This window comes from Haliotis cracherodii, unplaced genomic scaffold, assembly GCF_022045235.1.
Source record: "Haliotis cracherodii isolate W230 unplaced genomic scaffold, xgHalCrac1.p SCAF_7, whole genome shotgun sequence".
Lineage (NCBI taxonomy): Eukaryota > Metazoa > Mollusca > Gastropoda > Lepetellida > Haliotidae > Haliotis > Haliotis cracherodii.
The window spans coordinates 37,255,790-37,279,915 of record NW_027266330.1 but is presented as its reverse complement, the minus strand read 5'-3'; the positions used below and the strand labels follow the sequence as shown (position 1 = coordinate 37,279,915).

The following is a 24,126-nucleotide window of genomic DNA, read 5'->3' as shown; positions in this document are numbered from 1 at the left end:
GTTTTTACACACAAGACGTGTATGTAATAATAAATAATCATATATTTAATAACTATTAAAACTTCAAACGATCGCGGGAACGTGGACGAAAACCGAAGGTCTTGATCGTTTTCGACCGAGCCTGACTATTACAATTGTATTGATTCCCACCGTATCAATCACACGTAATAAGCCAATACAGATACCGCTGCATACAGGCAGAACGCGGCCGCAAGGCTATAACACTCCACTGGCCATATATGTGTGGATATGCAGCCCTGGTTGAGTATAATAAACGTACGGTTACGGTCGGACTGTAGGATTCATTCTGAGGGAGGAATCTCATATTGTGCGTATCGCTGCCCCCCGCGTAGCGCGCTCTTCCATCTTGTGTAATATGATAACATATTGACTTTGAGATAACTGTCACATGGGGCTGGCTGGGTTGGAGGTTGGGTCGGGTTTGGCTTAACGTTGGATTACTGTTGGAAACAGCTTGAGGTTGACCATATATTAAACAATAACCTGTCCCCAAACATGCTGGAAAAAAAACTGTTTCTCAAACAAAAATCGTTTACAGTACCCCCGGGATATTAAATTGTGTGTCCCTCTTCAACTCAACGTGTTTTCAGATTTGGAAACATGTATTATTCATATCTATAGATAGATATTATATTTCATTCGGACTTACATTGAGTGCGTGAGCTGGGGTTAACGCCGCTTTGAACAGTATTTCAATCTAGGATTCAAAACCTGAATCAGCGGATCCTTGTACAAGCAAAGGGACGCAACTCTTTCCAGCTAATTATTTTTGGTGAACCAAAATGTACAGTTCAGTGCAGCTGGCTGGATCAACGAGGCTCTTGTGCAGCTCTTAGCATAGACCCTGCGACTTAATTATTTTGAAGTGACATTTGCGACTAGGATTTTACCATGGCCGCCAAGTGCAGTCACTCTAGCCTATTCCTTTGCCCTGGACAAGTGTAAACTGATGTGACCTTCAAATATCCAGGCAATCTCAAAACAAGCGTTGTTTGTTTCATAGCAACCCCAGAGAGAGAAACTATGGTTCAAGGGCTTGTTGACTTGTATGTCTTAACATCAAGCCTCTTACTGAGCCGAGACACGAGCGACCCTCCCATTGTGTCTCACGACATACACTTGAGTTCAAGGAGCTTATGTGACGTTGTATGAAAATATATACCATCTGCTTAGAAGGCATCAGTTTTATGGTGCAGTGTCCATGTGTGACACGCGCCCGTCTTGGAACCGGCAAGACCTGCGAGAGGCTTACGTGAGATTGACATGGTATGTACCATTGCTGTGTACCACAGTGAAATAATGTACTGGGGGGTATTCGTAAAACACTGTTCAGTACATCTGAGTGAGTGTGTGAGTGAGTGAGTGAGTGAGTGAGTGAGTGAGTATAGTATGTAACTCAGGGATTTACAAGGTGATTTAGCAGATTCTAAGTTAATATTTGTGGAGTCAAAGTCATAAACGTTAGGGTTCAAGGCTGGCGACATGTGGTGTCTCTTGATTTCCAAGGGGGGTACAGGTGCCCCACTCGTCTAAGGCCCCGTTTATGTTTCTAGGTTTGTCAGCACCATACCCGTGCTCGTGGGTTTCACCGAAGAGGTAAACGTCTGAGACCTGCATCACTTCGGGCTTTCCTCCCACATTAAGCTGACACGCCATGATATAACTGGAATACAGTTAAAAGCGGCGTTAAACCCAACTCACTCACTCACTCACTCACTTGATTTCCAAGCAGTTTCTCAATGTCGTATTATTGTACAGGCTTAGAAGACTATTACCGACAGGGATGTGAATGTTTGACTGAAGAGAACCACCCACTTATGCTCTGAACTTCAATCTAAAACATTTAACAGCCATACCTTTGCGCTCCCCCAGAACTCGCAATGTCAGTTATCTGCGTCCGTTTTAAATTTGTTTGTGTACAGGACGTGAACACCCTGGCAGATTGAGAAACCAGCCGACTTAGACCTTGATAGAATACAAAAGGTTCTTTGTTGGTGTCAAAGACGGCCATTTTAACTAACGGGCTATCCTCGCGAACTTAAACTATTTTACTGCATGGCGTTATTGACTTAAAACTGATGATGGTGTTTCTGTGTCAATGCTTGTTCGGGGAAATAAAAGCACTCACATTAAAACACAGTCTTCCCCTAAGCCTTATTGGCTTAAAATAAACACCCTTTCTATATGCATTTTATGATCAGTTATTTCAGATATCGAACACATACGTGTTTGTACCCCGTCATGAAAACCATTAAACGCCCATAATTGTGTAGAGGCAGACTAGTAAAACATAACACGCTTACCAATTAACAAATATCAATACAACATTCTCATAAACAGCCAATAATATCGATGTCATTATTAAAACAATATATATCGATTTGCTAATCAATAACTCAGTTACCAAGTCAATATGTTTACTTAAGTTACACATACCGATTATATAACAATCCTGATGGTGCAACAATCGATAACCAACAAGGTAGAAACCAATCAATAATATCAACATGTCGGAGCTATCATCTTTGTCTTGTGTGTGTAGAACGCAACAGAGATCAGACACAGGTCATTGAACTATAACCCCAGCTGGCATACCAATGATTCATTATTCAGAAGTAGATATCAGTGGTAACAGATTACAACGGTAGATCTTAATGTTTCAACAACGTCTTTTGTCAACCGTTTAACCTGAAACGGGAGGATATTTTAAACCGATCAGAAATAATTCCACATTAGCCGTGGAAGATAACGGTATAGAAACAGGCCGTGGCATAGCTCCTGTTACAAATTGGGCAACATGAAACTTTTGGTTTGTAAAGTCATTAATTAGTGTAGGTAGTGTTACTGTCATTCTGAGGTTGATGGAGTTGAATAAAACATGTATTGGAAGCTTATTGATCGGGTAATTAGGTTTTTACAGCCGTCACATTTGATTAAACAGTGTCATTTTGGTCACAATACAGATTTTCCAAATAATACATGTGGTTAACGAACAACTTGTGTACAGTTATTTAGCTCGAAGCATTCTGTTTTGTTTTCAAATTGGTTATTTCATCTTACTAACGGAAATCTGGGCACAACGTATTCAGAGAAACATTAAAATCCCTACAGAAATTGTACCGTGTTGGGATTTGAACACATGCCGTTGGCGTGACGGGAGAACGCTTTGACCACAATGCTACCCCACCTTGTCGTGACACAGTCGTCGAAGGTGCCGCAGTGCGCTGTTCAGTGCTCCGTGCCCTAGGCATGCCCTAAACCTGGAAATCTCATTAGAATCAGAGCTTAGTTCTCGCTACCGTAGTCAGACCCTGTAACATATATATCCAATACAGCCCATGCAAGTCTATAATATTCTAGTCTATTACTTCAGTATCAGAAACGCAAGAGAGTCTTTGGGATCCTTTTTGTTTAATTTCATAACCTTAATGTCACAACTGTTTTTATCTGTACATTATGTTCATTTCAGAGACTAGATGTTAGTCTACCGCTACCGTTACACAAAGATCTGAGGAAATTCCATAATACAGGTCAACGTTTCGCGAACTTTGACCGACCAATGAAATTACTTACAAGAAGTGGCCATCAGCCAAACAGGAAGTAGCTGTCTCGTGCTTTACGAGATTAGTTTCAAAATGGCGACTTCCATTCCAGTTTAAGCTTTTAAAACTATTTTGACGGAGTCCACGGTTTAAAATTTGAAAACTGAACAAAAGATAATTCTGGAATGTCTAATAGATGGCCGAGATTGTATGTCAGTACATCCCACTGGCTATGGAAAGTCTCTTCCGTGTCAAATGTTTATCCCTCTGGAATAAGAGGTAGACAATGTCAAGCGTTTGGAAAATGTCGCAGAGCCCGTAACTGACGTTCGGAATGACCCGTGTCAAACGTTTCGAGGTTGCATGATTAGAAAACACATTCGGACTTTCACGATCTCGTAAGCGACGTTCTGATTGGTCGGATGAAATGCCCTGTTATGGAATGTTCTCAGATCTTTGTATAGCGGTTGTGAGCACTAAGATCTGAATTTGATCAGTTTGGAAACCTAGGTTCGTGGGTTGGTTGGTTGGTTGATTTGTTGTTTAACGCCGCACTCAGCAATATTCCAGCTATATGACGGCGGTCTGTAGATAATCGAGTATGGACCAGACAATCCAGTGATTAATATCATGAGCATCTATCCGCGCAATTGAGATCGATGACATGCATCAACCAAGTCAGCGAGCCTGACCAGCCGATCCCGTTAGTCGCCTTGTACGACAAGCATAGTCACCTTTTACGGCAAGCATGGGTTGCTGAAGACCCATTCTACTCCGGAATCTTCACGGGTCGTCCTAAATATTTGCATGGTTCATTAGCACCACGCCCGTGCTAGTCGGCACCAAAATGGTAAAACTCTAAGACTTTCTTTCGGGCTTTAATCCCACATCAATCTGAACGCCTTGATATAACTGAAATACCCAGCGGCGTAAAACACAACTCATTCATTCGGAAACATCAACTTTTCGTTCCCCAGCTAACAGGATGTGGCCCGTACGTGCAAAGGTGCTAATCATGACTTATCATTTGTAATGAACACGTTCTTATTTATTAGCACGATTTGAACTTCTCCGCGAGTATTATATGACGCAGACACAGCTGTAAAGTGAGCAACCGACACGAACCTGCTCACTGACTCGTCGTCACCCTGACTACAGCTGAACCTTACGCTGTCTGGGATACACGCTATGTTTATATGTCTGATTAGGTTTTCATCGCAGGAGGCATGGGTAGAATGATCAATTATTTCCCGGATTTCATCATTTAAGTAAAATCATTATTGTTCATGTTCGTCAAGCCGGACATCACGCATGTGTTAGAATTAAGGAGTTACTCTGTCTTTGCAATCTTAGACCGCCTCCGTGGTCTAGTGGTAGAGCGTCCGCCCGGAGAGCCGAAGGTCCAGGGTTCGATTCCCGGCCGCGTCATACCAAAAGACGTTAAAAGATGGTACTTATTGTTACCCTGTCTGGCGCTCGGCATTAAGGGGCTAAAACAAGGACTGGTCGGCTCGGAGTCAGTATACTGTGTCTGAGTGGGATATTCATGTTAAACTGCGGCATGGTATCTCAGTGAGCTAGCACTATAAATCGGCATCAGTCCGGACTAGTACAAGCAGCCACACAAACACACACACGTACATGCACGGCGCTATATAAGTGCAATAATCTTGGACGCGACGTTAAACCCCATTTCACCTCACCTGTAAAGAAAGCCGATCTGTTCAAAAGAAAATGAGAGATTCCTTGGGTAGTTTTTAAATAACAAAGATGACGCGCCCATTAAAAACCAGAAGTCCTAAATCCACGAAACGATGCCGCTAACTCCTTGCAGCGTGCTAGCATGGGAGTGTGCGAGTGAGTTAGGTTTAACGCGGCTTTGAATAGTATTCAATAGAATGTCAGCTTAATATGGAATATATCCCGAAGCGATGCAGGTCTCAGACGTTTACCCCTTTGGTGAAACCCACGAGCACGGGCATGGTGCTGACACACCTGGAGACATAATAAAGGCGAAACGGGATTCGAACCCACGATCTCATGTTTCTGGCGTGCCCAAGGGACGCAACCCTGTACGACCGGGCCATCCTTGATCCCACATAGGGCGACCTATCTTGCATATGCAATATTCAGTATGCAAAAAATGTCACATGAAGTCAAACACTAACGGCAAATGGCAGGTCTGCTGGCTTAATAATTAACAAAATGAAATCCGACATACCTTTGTAAGTCGTTGAATGACGAAGATATCTGACACAGCGATTGCAACCAGAAGTTCACAATCTAACCATTGAACCACATTTGAGATGGTGGCAGAGCGGGGCGACTGACCCAGTCGTGGAGCGGGGATTTTAGTATCATCTATTGCCGGGGAAAGATCTTTGTTAAGTCGCATGTCCATCAAGCCTCCATGTCAACCAATAAACGCCGAGATCTCTTTGCCTGTATTGATTCCCACCGTATCAATCACACGTAATAAGCCAATACAGATACCGCTGAATACAGGTAGAACGCGGCCGCAAGGCTATAACACTCGACCGAGAATATATGTGTGGATATGCAGCCCTGGTTGAGTATAATAAACCTACGGTTACGGTCGGACTGTAGGATTCATTCTGAACGAGGAATCTCATATTGTGCGTATCGCTGCCCCCCGCGTAGCTCGCTCTTCCATCTTGTGTAATATGATAACATATTGACTTTGAGATAACTGTCACATGGGGCTGGCTGGGTTGGAGGTTGGGTCGGGTTTGGCTTAACGTTGGATTACTGTTGGAAACAGCTTGAGGTTGACCATATATTAAACAATAACCTGTCCCCAAACATGCTGGGAAAAAACTGTTTCTCAAACAAAAATCGTTTACAGTACCCCCGGGATATTAAATTGTGTGTCCCTCTTCAACTCAACGTGTTTTTAGATTTGGAAACATGTATTATTTATATCTATAGATTGATATTATATTTCATTCGGACTTACATTGAGTGCGTGAGCTGGGGTTAACGCCGCTTTGAACAGTATTTCAATCTAGGATTCAAAACCTGAATCAGCGGATCCTTGTACAAGCAAAGGGACGCAACTCTTTCCAGCTAATTATTTTTGGTGAACCAAAATGAACAGTTCAGTGCAGCTGGCTGGATCAACGAGGCTCTTGTGCAGCTCTTAGCATAGACCCTGCGACTTAATTATTTTGAAGTGACATTTGCGACTAGGATTTTACCATGGCCGCCAAGTGCAGTCACTCTAGCCTATTCCTTTGCCCTGGACAAGTGTAAACTGATGTGACCTTCAAATATCCAGGCAATCTCAAAACAAGCGTTGTTTGTTTCATAGCAACCCCAGAGAGAGAAACTATGGTTCAAGGGCTTGTTGACTTGTATGTCTTAACATCAAGCCTTTTACTGAGCCGAGACACGAGCGACCCTCCCATTGTGTCTCACGACATACACTTGAGTTCAAGGAGCTTATGTGACGTTGTATGAAAATATATACCATCTGCTTAGAAGGCATCAGTTTTATGGTGCAGTGTCCATGTGTGACACGCGCCCGTCTTGGAACCGGCAACACCTGAGAGAGGCTTACGTGAGATTGACATGGTATGTACCATTGCTGTGTACCACAGTGAAATAATGGGGGGTTATTCGTAAAACACTTTTCAGTACATCTGATTGAGTGAGTGAGTGATTGAGTGTGTGAGTGAGTGATTGAGTGAGTATAGTATGTAACTCAGGGATTTACAAGGTGATTTAGCAGATTCTAAGTTAATATTTGTGGAGTCAAAGTCATAAACGTTAGGGTTCAAGGCTGGCGACATGTGGTGTCTCTTGATTTCCAAGGGGGGCACGGGTGGCCCAGTCGTCTAAGGCGTCGCGATTCGCTGTGCAGAGTTGCGTCCCTTGGGCACGCCACAAACCTATGATTGTGGGTTCAAATCCCGGTTCGCCCCGTTTATGTTTCTAGGTTTGTCAGCACCATACCCGTGCTCGTGGGTTTCACCGAAGAGGTAAACGTCTGAGACCTGCATCACTTCGGGCTTTCCTCCCACATTAAGCTGACACGCCATGAAATAACTTGAATACAGTTAAAAGCGGCGTTAAACCCAACTCACTCACTCACTTGATGTTTCTCAATGTCATGTTATTGTACAGGCTTAGAAGACTATTACCGACAGGGATGTGAATGTTTGATTGAAGAAAACCACCCACTTATGCTCTAAACTTCAATCTTCAATCCAAAACATTAAACAGCCATACCTTTGCGCTCCCCCAGAACTCGCAATGTCAGTTATCTGCGTCCGTTTTAAATTTGTTTGCGTACAGGACGTGAACATCCTGGCAGATTGAGAAACCAGCCGACTTAGACCTTGATAGAATACAAAAGGTTCTTTGTTGTTGTCAAAGACGGCCATTTTAACTGACGGCTAGCCTCGCGAACTTAAACTATTTCACTGCATTGCGTTATTGACTTAAAACTCATGATGGTGTTTCTGTGTCAATGCTTGTTCGGGGAAATAAAAGCACTGGCATTAAAACACACTCCTCCCCCAAGCCTTATTGGCTTAAAATAAACACCCTTTCTATATGCATTTTATGTTCAGTTATTTCAGATATCGAACACATACGTGTTTGTACCCCGTCATGAAAACCATTAAACGCCCATAATTGTGTAGAGGCAGATTAGTAAAACATAACACGCTTACCAATTAACAAATATCAATACAACATTCTCATAAACAGCCAATAATATCGATGTCATTATTAAAACAATATATATCGATTTGCTAATCAATAACTCAGTTACCAAGTCAATATGTTTACTTAAGTTACACATACCGATTATATAACAATCCTGATGGTGCAACAATCGATAATCAACAAGGTAGAAACAAATCAATAATATCAACATGTCGGAGCTATCATCTTTGTCTTGTGTGTGTAGAACGCAACAGAGATCAGACACAGGTCATTGAACTATAACCCCAGCTGGCATACCAATGATTCATTATTCAGAAGTAGATATCAGTGGTAATAGATTATAACGGTAGATCTTAATGTTTCAACAACGTCTTTTGTCAACCGTTTAACCTGAAACGGGAGGATATTTTAAACCGATCAGAAATAATTCCACATTAGCCGTGGAAGATAACGGTATAGCAGCAGGACGTGACATAGCTCCTGTTACAAATTGCTAACATGATACTATTGGTTTGTAAAGTCATTAATTAGTGTAGGTAGTGTTACTGTCATTCTGAGGTTGATGGAGTTGAATAAAACATGTATTGGAAGCTTATTGATCGGGTAATTAGGTTTTTACAGCCGTCACATTTGATTAAACAGTGTCATTTTGGTCACAATACAGATTTTCCAAATAATACATGTGGTTAACGAACAACTTGTGTACAGTTATTTAGCTAGAAGCATTCTGTTTTGTTTTCAAATTGGTTATTTCCTATTACTAACGGAAATCTGGGCACAACGTATTCAGAGAAACATTAAAATCCCTTCAGAAATTGTACCGTGTTGGGATTTGAACACATGCCGTTAGCGTGACGGGAGAACGCTTTGACCACAACGCTACCCCACCTTGTCGTGACACAGTCGTCGAAGGTGCCGCAGTGCGCTGTTCAGTGCTCCGTGCCCTAGGCATGCCCTAAACCTGGAAGTCTCATTAGAATCAGAGCTTAGTTCTCGCTACTCAGACACTGAAACAAATATATCCAATAGAGCCCAAGTCTATAATATTCCAATCTATTACTGCAGTATCAGAAACGGAAGAGTCTCTGGGGTCCTTTTTATTTTATTTCATAAGCTTAATTTAACAACTGTTATCTGTGTAAATTATGTTCATTTCAGAGACAAGATGTTAGTTTACCACTACCGCTACACAAAGATTTGAGGAAATTCCATATTACAGGTCAACGTTTCGCGACCAATGAAATGACTTACAAGAAGTGGCCATCAGCCAAACAGGAAGTAGCTGCCTCGTGCTTTACGAGATTACTTTCAAAATGGTGACTTCCAGTCCAAACTAAGATTTTAAAACTATTTTGACGAAGTCCTCGGTTTAATTTTGAAAACTGAACACAAGATAATTCTGGAATGTCTAACAGATGGCCGAGATTGTATGTCAGTACATCCAATGGGCTATGGAAAGTCTCTTCCGTGTCAAATGTTTATCCCTCTGGAATAAGAGGTAGACAACGTCAAGCGTTTGGAAAAAGTCGCAGAGCCCGTAACTGACGTTCGGAATGACCCGTGTCAAACGTTTCGAGGTTGCATGATTAGAAAACACATTCGGACTTTCACTTTCACGATCTCGTAAGCGACGTTCTGATTGATCGGATGAAAGGCCCTCTTATAGAATGTCCTCGGATCTTTGCGTAGCGGTAGTGAGCACTAAGACCTGAATTTGATCAGTTTGGAAACCTAGGATCGTGGGTTGGTTGGTTGGTTGATTTGTTGTTTAACGCCGCACTCAGCAATATTCCAGCTATATGACGGCGGTCTGTAAATAATCGAGTATGGACCAGACAATCCTGTGATTAATATCATGAACATCGATCCGCGCAATTGAGATCGATGAAATGCATCAACCAAGTCAGCGAGCCTGACCACCCGATCCCGTTAGTCGCCTTGTACGACAAGCATAGTCACCTTTTAAGGCAAGCATGGGTTGCTGAAGACCCATTCTACCCCGGAATCTTCACGGGTCGTCCTAAATATTTGTATGGTTCATTAGCACCACGCCCGTGCTAGTCGGCACCAAAATGGTAAAACTCTAAGACTTTCTTTCGGGCTTTAATCCCACATCAATCTGAACGCCTTGATATAACTGAAATACTTAGCGGCGTAAACACATTCATTCGGAAACATCAACTTTTCGTTCCCCGGCTAACAGGATATGGCCCGTACGTGCAAAGGTGCTAATCATGACTTATTATTTGTAATGAACACGTTCTTATTTATTAGCACGATTTGAACTTCTCCGCGAGTATTATATGACGCAGACACAGCTGTAAAGTGAGCAACCGACACGAACCTGCTCACTGACTCGTCGTCACCCTGACTACAGCTGAACCTTACGCTGTCTGGGATACACGCTATGTTTATATGTCTGATTAGGTTTTCATCGCCGGAGGCATGGGTGGAATTGATGAATTATTTCCCGGGTTTCATCATTTAAGTAAAATCATTATTGTTCATGTTCATCAAGTCGGACATCACGCATGTGTTAGAATTAAGGAGTTACTCTGTCTTTGCAATCTTAGACCGCCTCCGTGGTCTAGTGGTAGAGCGTCCGCCTTGAGAGCGGAAGATCCAGGGTTCGATTCCCGGCCGCGTCATACCAAAAGACGTTAAAAGATGGTACTTGTTGTTACCCTGTCTGGCGCTCGGCATTAAGGGGCTAAAACAAGGACTGGTCGGCTCGGAGTCAGTTTACTGTGTCTGAGTGGGATATTCATGTTAAACTGCGGCATGGTATCTCAGTGAGCTAGCACTATAAATCGGCATCAGTCCGGACTAGTACAAGCAGCCACAAACACACACACGTCGCTATATAAGTGCAATAATCTTGGACGCGCCGTTAAACCCCATTTCACCTCACCTCACCTTTGCAATCTTAATATGATGGTATTCTACTCAACACAAGTTTAAGAACACCAACAATTTGCAGGCTGTGAGTTGCAATATCCACCAGCCATAACAGATTATCTACAATTATATGAAAAACTCAGGTGTTCTTTAACTTCTTTTGAGTAGCATATGAGATCATGTGGCGACGCTTTTGTCAAGACTCCGGCGCTATCAAAGCACGGCTATCACAATTGGTTCAGACATAACACATATATCTTTTGTGTGTTCGCTGGTTGTTTAACGCCGCACTCAGCAATATTCCAGCTATTTGACGGCGGTCTGTAAATAATCGAGTCTGGACCAGACAATCCAGTGATTGGCATTATGAGCATCGATCTATACAATTGGTATATGATGACATGCATCAACCAAGTCAGTGAGCCTAACCACCCGATCCCGTTAGTCGTCTCTTACGACAAGCATAGATTGCTGAAGACCTGTTCTCTGCGGTACCTCGTCACGGGTCACACCAATGTGGCAAATCAAACTCGGGTAGAATTCGTGACCAGTGATAAAGATGTTGCCACTCCCTGTTGTATATTTAACAAAACAAAGGATACATCTTTACTGACTGTTTATAATCATACAGAAGTAATTACAACACTCCGGTAAGAAGAAATGCAGTTGTTTCTAAGGAGACCATGACTGCAGCAAGCGCATCAACAGTACAAGATTGTTATATCCATGTGATAATATGCTCGTACATGGGCCACGAGGGTTTATACTGAAATACAACTACTATTATCACATATATATGTGATCTTCTGAAAGACCGGCAACACGAAGTCCTTGTAAGTCGCAAATACAACCATAGTTCGACACAAGAGGACTGCAATATCAGACCAATGTGTCTTTATGGAATTCTCCCCAAACCAAAATGTAACATTGTCTTAAACGATATATCGAGATAAAGGATTTCGACTTAACCAGGTACTGATTTACGCGGGGCAGCTATTACATGGAAGAGAGAATCGGTCCAACACCAATCCCAAACCGATGGCGTCGTTTTTCATGCTTGAACACGTAAGTAGCGATGGCTGGTAACCCAGACCCAGGCCATCGGCTCAGTCCCACCCCAGACATGTATATTCATTTGGCAATATAGCTGTAAACTACAATTGACCTTCACCGGTCACATAGTTCAAGGTCATCCCGTGAACATTGTCAAAACCGCTCAGTCAACAAATGTTAGAGTTTGAAGTCAGAAATGAAATCCCTGCGTGAAAGCAAGATGTATTATGTTACTGATAGGGGTGAATGTAGTGGGTTAGGGTGACGGCGGGGTAATGTTTATCTTGTATATATAATAGGTAATTTGTAAAGTACATGCAATGCATTGGAGCTTTATAAATGTATTAAGGTATTACCTGATGTCATGGATCATTTGGAGTTCATGGTGGCTATTAAAGCTTGCTTGCTTATTGTCTTGACGGGCATATGGTTTGTGTATTTGTTTGTTTGTTTGTTTGTTGTTTAATGTCGCACTTAGCATATTCCAACTATATGACGGCGGTCTAAAAATAATCGAGCCTGGATCAGATGATCCAGTGATTGACATCATGAGCATAGATCCACGTATTGGGGATACCATGACATGCATCTACTAAGTCAGCGAGCCTGACCACCTGATCCCGTTAGTCGCCTCTTACGACAAACATGGGTTGCTGAAGACCTATTCTCAACCCGGATCTTCACGGTTCGACGGGTATATAGACCCCACGCAGATAAATACTTGCGTAGATATATATCAATCTTGATATACATATCATGTACCACTCCTGAGTACAGTACAGTACAGTACAGAATAGTGTTATATGGCTGATTTTATTTTTGATCAGTGTTGTAATTTTATTACATTGTTTCTCTTAAGGTTCAGTAGAAGTTCGTAACATTATGTTTTAACAATAATTAGTTGTCAGGAAGGAACTACTACCGAATGTAAGCAGTGGTATGGAAGTTACTATATTTAGATGCTTGTGGAGTCAAGTATAACCTTGAATAGACTAATCCAACATAGTATATAATTTTCTAGAAGGCGTTGAGACTATATAAGTGGGGTAAGCACATGCCGGTCTCATCTCACATTACATCTCACATTACAACATGACCAATGGTTGTGTGAAGATCATTGTTTTTGCCCCGGATATCCAGCCTAGGCCTATTTTGAAACTTGAAGACTGTTGCTGCTAGGTGAATATTATTATCACTGACCTTTATCCTATTACCACTGCTGCTGTATTATACTGTCATAATAACTGTACTGCCACTCTATTGTATACTGTCATAATAACTGTACTGCCACTCTATTGTATACTGTCATATTAACTGTACTGCCACTCTATTGTATACTGTCATTGTAACTGTACTGCCACTCTATTGTATACTGTCATAATAACTGTACTGCCACTCTATTGTATACTGTCATAATAACTGTACTGTCACTCTATTGTATACTGTCATAATAACTGTACTGCCACTCTATTGTATACTGTCATAATAACTGTACTGCCACTCTATTGTATACTGTCATTGTAACTGTACTGTCACTCTATTGTATACTGTCATTGTAACTGTACTGCCACTCTATTGTATACTGTCATAATAACTGTACTGTCACTCTATTGTATACTGTCATAATAACTGTACTGCCACTCTATTGTATACTGTCATATTAACTGTACTGCCACTCTATTGTATACTGTCATTGTAACTGTACTGTCACTCTATTGTATACTGTCATAATAACTGTACTGCCACTCTATTGTATACTGTCATAATAACTGTACTGTCACTCTATTGTATACTGTCATATTAACTGTACTGCCACTCTATTGTGTACTGTCATAATAACTGTACTGTCACTCTATTGTATACTGTCATAATAACTGTACTGTCACTCTATTGTGTACTGTCATATTAACTGTACTGCCACTCTATTGTATACTGTCATAATAACTGTACTGTCACTCTATTGTATACTGTCATATTAACTGTACTGCCACTCTATTGTGTACTGTCATAATAACTGTACTGTCACTCTATTGTATACTGTCATTGTAACTGTACTGCCACTCTATTGTATACTGTCATTGTAACTGTACTGTCACTCTATTGTATACTGTCATATTAACTGTACTGTCACTCTATTGTATACTGTCATAATAACTGTATTGCCACTCTATTGTATACTGTCATTGTAACTGTACTGCCACTCTATTGTGTACTGTCATATTAACTGTACTGCCACTCTATTGTATACTGTCATATTAACTGTACTGCCACTCTATTGTATACTGTCATAATAACTGTACTGTCACTCTATTGTGTACTGTCATATTAACTGTACTGCCACTCTATTGTATACTGTCATATTAACTGTACTGCCACTCTATTGTATACTGTCATAATAACTGTACTGTCACTCTATTGTGTACTGTCATATTAACTGTACTGCCACTCTATTGTATACTGTCATATTAACTGTACTGCCACTCTATTGTATACTGTCATATTAACTGTACTGCCACTCTATTGTATACTGTCATATTAACTGTACTTCCACTCTATTGTATACTGTCATATTAACTGTACTTCCACTCTATTGTATACTGTCATATTAACTGTACTTCCACTCTATTGTGTACTGTCATTGTAACTGTACTGCCACTCTATTGTATACTGTCATTGTAACTGTACTGCCACTCTATTGTATACTGTCATTGTAACTGTATTGCCACTCTATTGTATACTGTCATATTAACTGTACTGCCACTCTATTGTATACTGTCATATTAACTGTACTGCCACTCTATTGTATACTGTCATTGTAACTGTACTGCCACTCTATTGTATACTGTCATATTAACTGTACTGCCACTCTATTGTATACTGTCATATTAACTGTACTGCCACTCTATTGTATACTGTCATAATAACTGTACTGTCACTCTATTGTATACTGTCATTGTAACTGTACTGCCACTCTATTGTATACTGTCATTGTAACTGTACTGCCACTCTATTGTATACTGTCATTGTAACTGTACTGCCACTCTATTGTATACTGTCATTGTAACTGTATTGCCACTCTATTGTATACTGTCATTGTAACTGTACTGCCACTCTATTGTATACTGTCATATTAACTGTACTGCCACTCTATTGTATACTGTCATAATAACTGTACTGTCACTCTATTGTATACTGTCATAATAACTGTACTGTCACTCTATTGTATACTGTCATAATAACTGTACTGTCACTCTATTGTATACTGTCATAATAACTGTACTGTCACTCTATTGTATACTGTCATTGTAACTGTACTGACACTCTATTGTATACTGTCATATTAACTGTACTGCCACTCTATTGTATACTGTCATTGTAACTGTACTGTCACTCTATTGTATACTGTCATTGTAACTGTACTGCCACTCTATTGTATACTGTCATATTAACTGTACTGCCACTCTATTGTATACTGTCATTGTAACTGTACTGCCACTCTATTGTATACTGTCATATTAACTGTACTGCCACTCTATTGTATACTGTCATTGTAACTGTACTGCCACTCTATTGTATACTGTCATTGTAACTGTACTGCCACTCTATTGTATACTGTCATTGTAACTGTACTGCCACTCTATTGTATACTGTCATTGTAACTGTACTGCCACTCTATTGTATACTGTCATATTAACTGTACTGCCACTCTATTGTATACTGTCATTGTAACTGTACTGCCACTCTATTGTATACTGTCATATTAACTGTACTGCCACTCTATTGTGTACTGTCATTGTAACTGTACTGCCACTCTATTGTATACTGTCATATTAACTGTACTGCCACTCTATTCTATACTGTCATATTAACTGTACTGCCACTCTATTGTATACTGTCATTGTAACTGTACTGCCACTCTATTGTATACTGTCATTGTAACTGTACTGCCACTCTATTGTATACTGTCATATTAACTGTACTGCCACTCTATTGTATACTGTCATTGTAACTGTACTGCCACTCTATTGTATACTGTCATATTAACTGTACTGCCACTCTATTGTGTACTGTCATTGTAACTGTACTGCCACTCTATTGTGTACTGTCATATTAACTGTACTGCCACTCTATTGTATACTGTCATTGTAACTGTACTGCCACTCTATTGTATACTGTCATTGTAACTGTACTGCCACTCTATTGTATACTGTCATATTAACTGTACTGCCACTCTATTGTATACTGTCATTGTAACTGTACTGCCACTCTATTGTATACTGTCATTGTAACTGTACTGCCACTCTATTGTATACTGTCATATTAACTGTACTGCCACTCTATTGTATACTGTCATTGTAACTGTACTGCCACTCTATTGTATACTGTCATTGTAACTGTACTGCCACTCTATTGTATACTGTCATATTAACTGTACTGCCACTCTATTGTATACTGTCATTGTAACTGTACTGCCACTCTATTGTATACTGTCATATTAACTGTACTGCCACTCTATTGTATACTGTCATTGTAACTGTACTGCCACTCTATTGTGTACTGTCATATTAACTGTACTGCCACTCTATTGTATACTGTCATTGTAACTGTACTGCCACTCTATTGTGTACTGTCATTGTAACTGTACTGCCACTCTATTGTGTACTGTCATATTAACTGTACTGCCACTCTATTGTATACTGTCATATTAACTGTACTGCCACTCTATTGTATACTGTCATTGTAACTGTACTGCCACTCTATTGTATACTGTCATTGTAACTGTACTGCCACTCTATTGTGTACTGTCATTGTAACTGTACTGCCACTCTATTGTATACTGTCATTGTAACTGTACTGCCACTCTATTGTATACTGTCATTGTAACTGTACTGCCACTCTATTGTATACTGTCATTGTAACTGTACTGCCACTCTATTGTATACTGTCATTGTAACTGTACTGCCACTCTATTGTATACTGTCATATTAACTGTACTGCCACTCTATTGTATACTGTCATTGTAACTGTACTGCCACTCTATTGTATACTGTCATTGTAACTGTACTGCCACTCTATTGTATACTGTCATTGTAACTGTACTGCCACTCTATTGTATACTGTCATATTAACTGTACTGCCACTCTATTGTGTACTGTCATTGTAACTGTACTGCCACTCTATTGTATACTGTCATTGTAACTGTACTGCCACTCTATTGTGTACTGTCATTGTAACTGTACTGCCACTCTATTGTATACTGTCATTGTAACTGTATTGCCACTCTATTGTATACTGTCATTGTAACTGTACTGCCACTCTATTGTATACTGTCATATTAACTGTACTGCCACTCTATTGTATACTGTCATTGTAACTGTACTGCCACTCTATTGTGTACTGTCATATTAACTGTACTGCCACTCTATTGTATACTGTCATTGTAACTGTACTGCCACTCTATTGTATACTGTCATATTAACTGTACTGCCACTCTATTGTATACTGTCATTGTAACTGTACTGCCACTCTATTGTGTACTGTCATATTAACTGTACTGCCACTCTATTGTATACTGTCATATTAACTGTACTGCCACTCTATTGTGTACTGTCATTGTAACTGTACTGCCACTCTATTGTATACTGTCATATTAACTGTACTGCCACTCTATTGTATACTGTCATTGTAACTGTACTGCCACTCTATTGTATACTGTCATTGTAACTGTACTGCCACTCTATTGTGTACTGTCATTGTAACTGTACTGCCACTCTATTGTGTACTGGGGCTGTGGGGTAGCCTAGTGGTTAAAGCGTTCGCTCGTCACGCCGAAAACCCGGGTTCGATTCCCGACATGGGTACAACATGTGAAGCCCATTTCTGGTGTCCCCCGCCGTGATATTGCTGGAACATTGCTAAAAGCGGCGTTAACCCATACTCACTCACTCACTATTGTGTATTGTCATTGTAATTACTTTGTAGTAAGTTATATTGAGTTGTAAACCTAGTTGATTTTATAATACAATGGTTAATTGTATAAACGTCATTTGTTATTTGATGATTTCGCACTGACTTCTTTATCGTATAGATTTCTGGGTTAACCTATCGTTTCAATTTAGAAGTCGACACGCCACAATTGATGTGTTAAGTGGGCCAGTCGATGTCAAATACTTATTAACGTCGTACAGCCCTAGCGTCAATGACCATTATAACAATATGAATACAATACATATTTACTTGAAACTTAATTTTCAAGATGCGCTTGGCGATAATATACACGAAAATATGTATTAAAATTCTTAAGATGGACCTGATTTGCATATGATAACAGCATTAAAAATATTTTACATAAACTGCCGGGCAAACGTAAGTATACTCTTGAAAATACGATTTACAAAAAAATTACAAACGTTATCAAACGTTACTTGGCTGAAAACAGTCGTCGAAACACAGCAGATAAAAGTACGAAACACAGCTATGACACCCGTATCAAAACCACCGCCATCAAATAACCATTTCTGGTTTGTTTCATGTTAGCCACCATCGAACATGGGTGTATACTTTCTTTTGTCCGGTTCTTTACGAATAATAATTCAAAGATATTCCAGTATCTGCTAGGTGTGTGTTTTAATCATATTTACAGAAAGGCTGTAGTTACCTTTCATCTCTTTATCTGAACTTGATAAGGATTAAAGCTTTGTGACTGTTACAGAAGGTGGCTTTAAGCCCTTCTCGTGAATAATCCACATCTTCCGCTCCTCATTGTCAGAGAGAACAGTGCTGGGTTATTACAGAACAACGGCTGTCGTCAATTAGGTTGTGAAACTGCACTGACACAAATCAATATGCACACGCGTCCCGTCAACCCCGATCCAGGAAGGATCTATCTTATCACTGTAGGATTAATACAAGACAATGTAATTGATAAAAAAAGTACGGAAACCTGTATCCGACAAAAGAACAAGCCACGGGACATTTCATTACACGATCTACCGATAAAGACCTCTTCAACCTACGCGTACAGGATGGCTGGGAACATTCTTGATGCAACATTATACGAAGATATAAAACATCATATCGACGCGCACAGCTTTAGCTCTCCGCCTGTGAAGGAGTGACGCCGCATTCAGCAATATTTTATGACGGCGGCCTTTCAATAATCAACTCTGGATCAGTTAATCCAGTGGTCGAGATCACGAGCAACAATTCATGCACATGGGTACGACTTAATGCTATCAACCAAGTCACCGAACCTATCTACCCGTCCATTTAGTCGCGTAAGTTGTGAGGGACCTATTCTAACCTCGAATCCCCTGAGACGATGAGTGAGTGAGTGAGTTTGGTTTTACGCCGCTTTTAGCAACACCCCAGCAATATCAAGCGGGGGACCCAGGAAATGGGCTTCACACATTGTACCCACGACAGGAATCGAACCCAGGTATACGGAGTGGCGAGCGAACGCTTTAACCACTAGGCTACCCAAGCGCCCAGAGTGAGTGAGTGAGAGTAGGTGATGATTATCATGATCAGCAACATTGCACGTGTTTGCATGACGTGACATGAACTCATCATCTCATTCAGTTGACCGCAGGTATGCTCATATTGATAAAGCAATATCTCGGAGAGCCTAATTAGGCTGTATACCCAAATTTGAATTCCCGCAATGGTGGCCGAATACCTGCACAATTCTTGGTGTACATATAGTACCAAGGGGATCTGTTGGACACAATGGCTGCTGATAATACCCGGATGTGACCTGACTGTTTTCGCGTGCCATCCTTCATCAATGCGTTGGAAACATCGCCTTCGGCTAACAGTAATTGATTCACTGCATATCCCTTCCTACTAAACTCATAAATCAACAGCAATATGCAATATTATTTTTAGTCCCTTCGAGACCACCACCCAAATAATTCATTCATGTGTTACAGACTTACAACAAAGTAACATCGAGACTTCAGGCAGTGACTTGGATTTATTATGCCTACTGTATGAGCAATCAGGTAATTCCGTGATGTTCCCTGCGGAGCACCATACATATTGAGAAGCTCCATCAATCAGCGCGTACCACCCAGGGCATCATTGATACGGCAAATCTCGGAGATCAGACATGCTCGAGGCTCGGGAATTGAGTTGGTTCCTTGACTACCTATATATCAGCACAGTAAACAGGACGTTGCCTTGACACATGACAAGACGACTGATACAAGCGGGAATGTTTGTTTGTTTGTTTGTGTGTTTGTTCAACCTCGTTTTGAACAGTATTTCAATTATCTGTGTGTCAGCTTATTGTTTGTCTTTTTATTAACGCCGCACTCCAGCTTTATGACGGCGGTCTGTAGGTAATCGAGTCTGGACCAGACAATCCATGATTGACATGAGCATGCAATTTGGATACGATGACACGTATCAACCAAGTCAGCGAGCCTTACCACACGATCCCCTTAGTCTTACGACAAGCATAGTCGCCTCTAGCTGCCAACATGGGTTGCTGAAGATCTATTCTAACCCGGATCTTCACGGGGGGAGACAAGCATGGGTTGCTGAAGATCTATTCTAACCCGGATCTTCACGGGGGGAGACAAGCATGGGTTGCTGAAGATCTATTCTAACCCGGAACTTCACGGAGGGAGACAAGCATGGGTTGCTGAAGATCTATTCTAACCCGGAACTTCACGGAGGGAGACAAGCATGGGTTGCTGAAGATCTATTCTAACACGGATCTTCACGGGGGGAGACAAGCATGGGTTGCTGAAGATCTATTCTAACACGGAACTTCACGGGGGGAGACAAGCATGGGTTGCTGAAGATCTATTCTAACACGGATCTTCACGGGGGGAGACAAGCATGGGTTGCTGAAGACCTATTCTAACACGGAACTTCACGGGGGGAGACAAGCATGGGTTGCTGAAGACCTATTCTAACACGGATCTTCACGGGGGGAGACAAGCATGGGTTGCTGAAGACTTATTCTAACACGGAACTTCACGGGGGGAGACAAGCATGGGTTGCTGAAGACCTATTCTAACCCTGATCTTCACGGGGGGAGACAAGCATGGGTTGTTGAAGTAGGTGGGGTGAGGCAAATAAAGATAGGTGGGGCAAGTAAAGGTAGGGTGGGGCAAATAAAGGTAGGGTGGGCAAGTAAAGGTTGGTGGGGCAAGTAAAGGTGGGGTGGTGCAAGTGAAGGTGGGGTGGGGTAAGTAAAGGTGGGGTAGGGCAAGTAAAGCTGGGGTGGGGTAAGTAAAGCTGGGGTGGGGTAAGTAAAGCTGGGGTGGGCAAGTATAGGTGGCTGGGTAAGTAAAGGTTGGTGAGTAAGTAAGGGTGGGTGGGTTAGTAAAGGTGAATGGGGCAAATAAAGGTTGGTGGGGCAAGTAAAGGTGGGTGGGCCAAATAAAGGTGGGTGGGGCAAGTAAAGGTGGGTGGGGCAAGTGAAGGTGGGTGGGGCAAATAAAGGTGGATGGGCAAATAAAGGTGGGTGGGGCAAGTAAAGGTGGGTGGGGCAAATAAAGGTGGGTGGGCAAATAAAGGTGGATGGGGCAAATAAAGGTGGGTGGGGCAAGTAAAGGTGGGTGGGGCAAATGAAGGTGGGTGGGGCAAATTAAGATGGTGAGTAGGTAAAGGTGGGTGGGTAAGTCAAGGTGGGTGTGTAAGTAAGGGTGGGTGGGGCAAGTAAAGGTGGGTGGGGCAAGTAAAGGTGGGTGGGGCAAGTAAAGATGGGTGGGGCAAATAAAGGTGGGTGGGTAATTAAGGGTGAGGTGAGGCAAGTAAAGGTTGGGGTGAGTGAGGCAAAGTTGGTTGGGGCCCTTATTCAGAACAGATTTCGTCAAATTGTGCTGAGTAAGAAAGGAGGCCCTTACGCAAGTGGTGAGAAGTAGTTTGAAATGAAAAGTCTATAAAGATTGCATTTAATACAATAGGCATGTAATTTATTGCAGTATTGAAAATACTTTGTATGACATTGGCACAATGACACGTTTGTATCAATGAATACGTGTGCTTTGTATTTCGTGGCGACCCCAATAAATCTGTCCGCTACAGACACAAGTGTGTGTAAACAAGACGAAACCCACTGTAAGACACATCGGCAAATAAGCTGTCGTATATCACAGCAATGTCCGACAGATTTACTGCACAAGTAAAGGCGGGTGTCTCATTCAAGATAGAGAGAAAGTGTAAGAAATGAGTTTTTTGTTTTGTTTTTTTTGTTGCTTTTTAGTTGTTGTTTGTCTTTGTTGTGGAGGGGGTTGTTGTTGTTTGGTTGTTTGTTGTTGTCTTGTTTGTTTGTGTTTAGTTGTTGCTGTTATTTTGGGTGGTGGTGGCAGAGAGAGGAATAAAAGGGAGGAGACGTAGGGGGCGATAGAAAGGGACGGGAAGGGAGAAAGATAAGGGATGGGGGGATTGATAGAAGGGTAATGAGATAAACAATGGAGATAAACATCCAAAGAACAAGAAGTGGAAATTAAGGGTCGAGAGATCAGTACCTTGTAGTACATATATACAGTGATATGAAAATACTGTTGTAAGGGTATCTGGTGTCAACTGAACTATAGTTACCAGTATTCAACTAAAACAAACAACAACAGTATTCGTACTATTTTGCTTTTCCATCGAACTTTCACTACGGCTGAACATATGCATGTGTCGCCAGTATAGCCACCTTGCACTGTGACGGGAGGCGTTGTCAATAACAAGTGACCCACATCCAATGTTTCTAATTACAGAAAATCGTAACTCACCCAAAACAAGACTGATTTAAATCCCTGTGTCCTTCCTAGGATCTGCAAGGATCGTCTCTCATAATTCCACCTGCAAATCAATCCCTCAATCTTCTTAGCGGTTGATCAGCGATCACCTATTAGCTTTCGCTGTGTGTATTCCTGCCCCCTTCGATACGCCGGCATTGTTCTATTGTGGGGTACCGTTATGAGCACAGCGCCGAGCTAGCAACAGGTCTACACAAGTCCCATTGTCACCCTTCCATAGCCCCAGCTCGACATGGTCGTGTAAAACCATTTACCGGTAAACAAAGCATAACACATTCGCCAGGTAAATTGTACCAAAGGTATATTTACCCCACCAGTTACCTCCCTTAAGCGTTTAAATTCGTTAATACCTATAGCGTGACTTTACGGCGATTACTTGTGTTAATCTCCGGGTTGACTTAAGGTAACATTTGCTACGATTTATTACAGTTATCTCCCTTCGGTATGAACCCCCACATTCGACATGGTCTGGTGTTGTTCAGGTTGAATGTGTATATTTTGCCTAGTTTCCGGTTACTAGGTCTTCTTCGGCCACTTTCGGGATTGCCCGTGACGGTATCAGTGTTTGGCGGTTGCCGTTGTTAGAGGGGAGCGACACCGTTTTATCCAGCTGGCGTTTGTGGGCGAATGATTACGTCCCAGGGGAGGTTCACACACGCGAGCCAGGAGGAGAGTGGATAGATTTAGACGCCGACAGTGTGTCGCTTGTTTGAGGTTGTTCATGAATGTGTAATAGTGAAAGGAATATTGACGCCGCGCGTTTTAACTGTTAATTACATGTTGCTATTGACAATAGTTGATTGCCACCATGTGTCAATCAGTGTGGCATAAATACATCTTCAAGTTTTAAGTTTCATTACGGCGGAGGAGATTAATTAAAGTTTATCACCAAAGGCATTGCAGCCGCCTTTTATAAATGTTTCAGCATATTTTAAAGATTTAAAATATTGTAAACTATTAATGTCGAGGGCACCCTAAGTAAATTCTCCTTTTTTTCAGGAACTTAAAGTAAAATCAATTCCACCTCTACTTCTGTATGTCCCCCAGGGAGCTGAGAATATATTTGCACACTGATCCGTTGACCGGGTTTTGTCATCCCTTGTTCTGTGGCAGTTTCGAGAAATGTACATTATTATCAATAATTACTATTATTC

General features: G+C 41.4%; 1 protein-coding gene across 1 annotated transcript in view; it reads right to left on the bottom strand.

Moving 5' to 3' along the window:
- Positions 1-23,120, bottom strand: part of LOC139447704 (leucine-rich repeat protein lrrA-like) — a 37,649-nt gene extending 14,529 nt beyond the window's left edge. Inside the window, exon 1 of the mRNA XM_071229151.1 lies at positions 22,946-23,120. The gene's annotated coding sequence lies outside the window, so the exon portion shown is untranslated. The remainder of the gene's footprint in view (positions 1-22,945) is intronic.
- Positions 23,121-24,126: the final 1,006 nt, after the last annotated feature.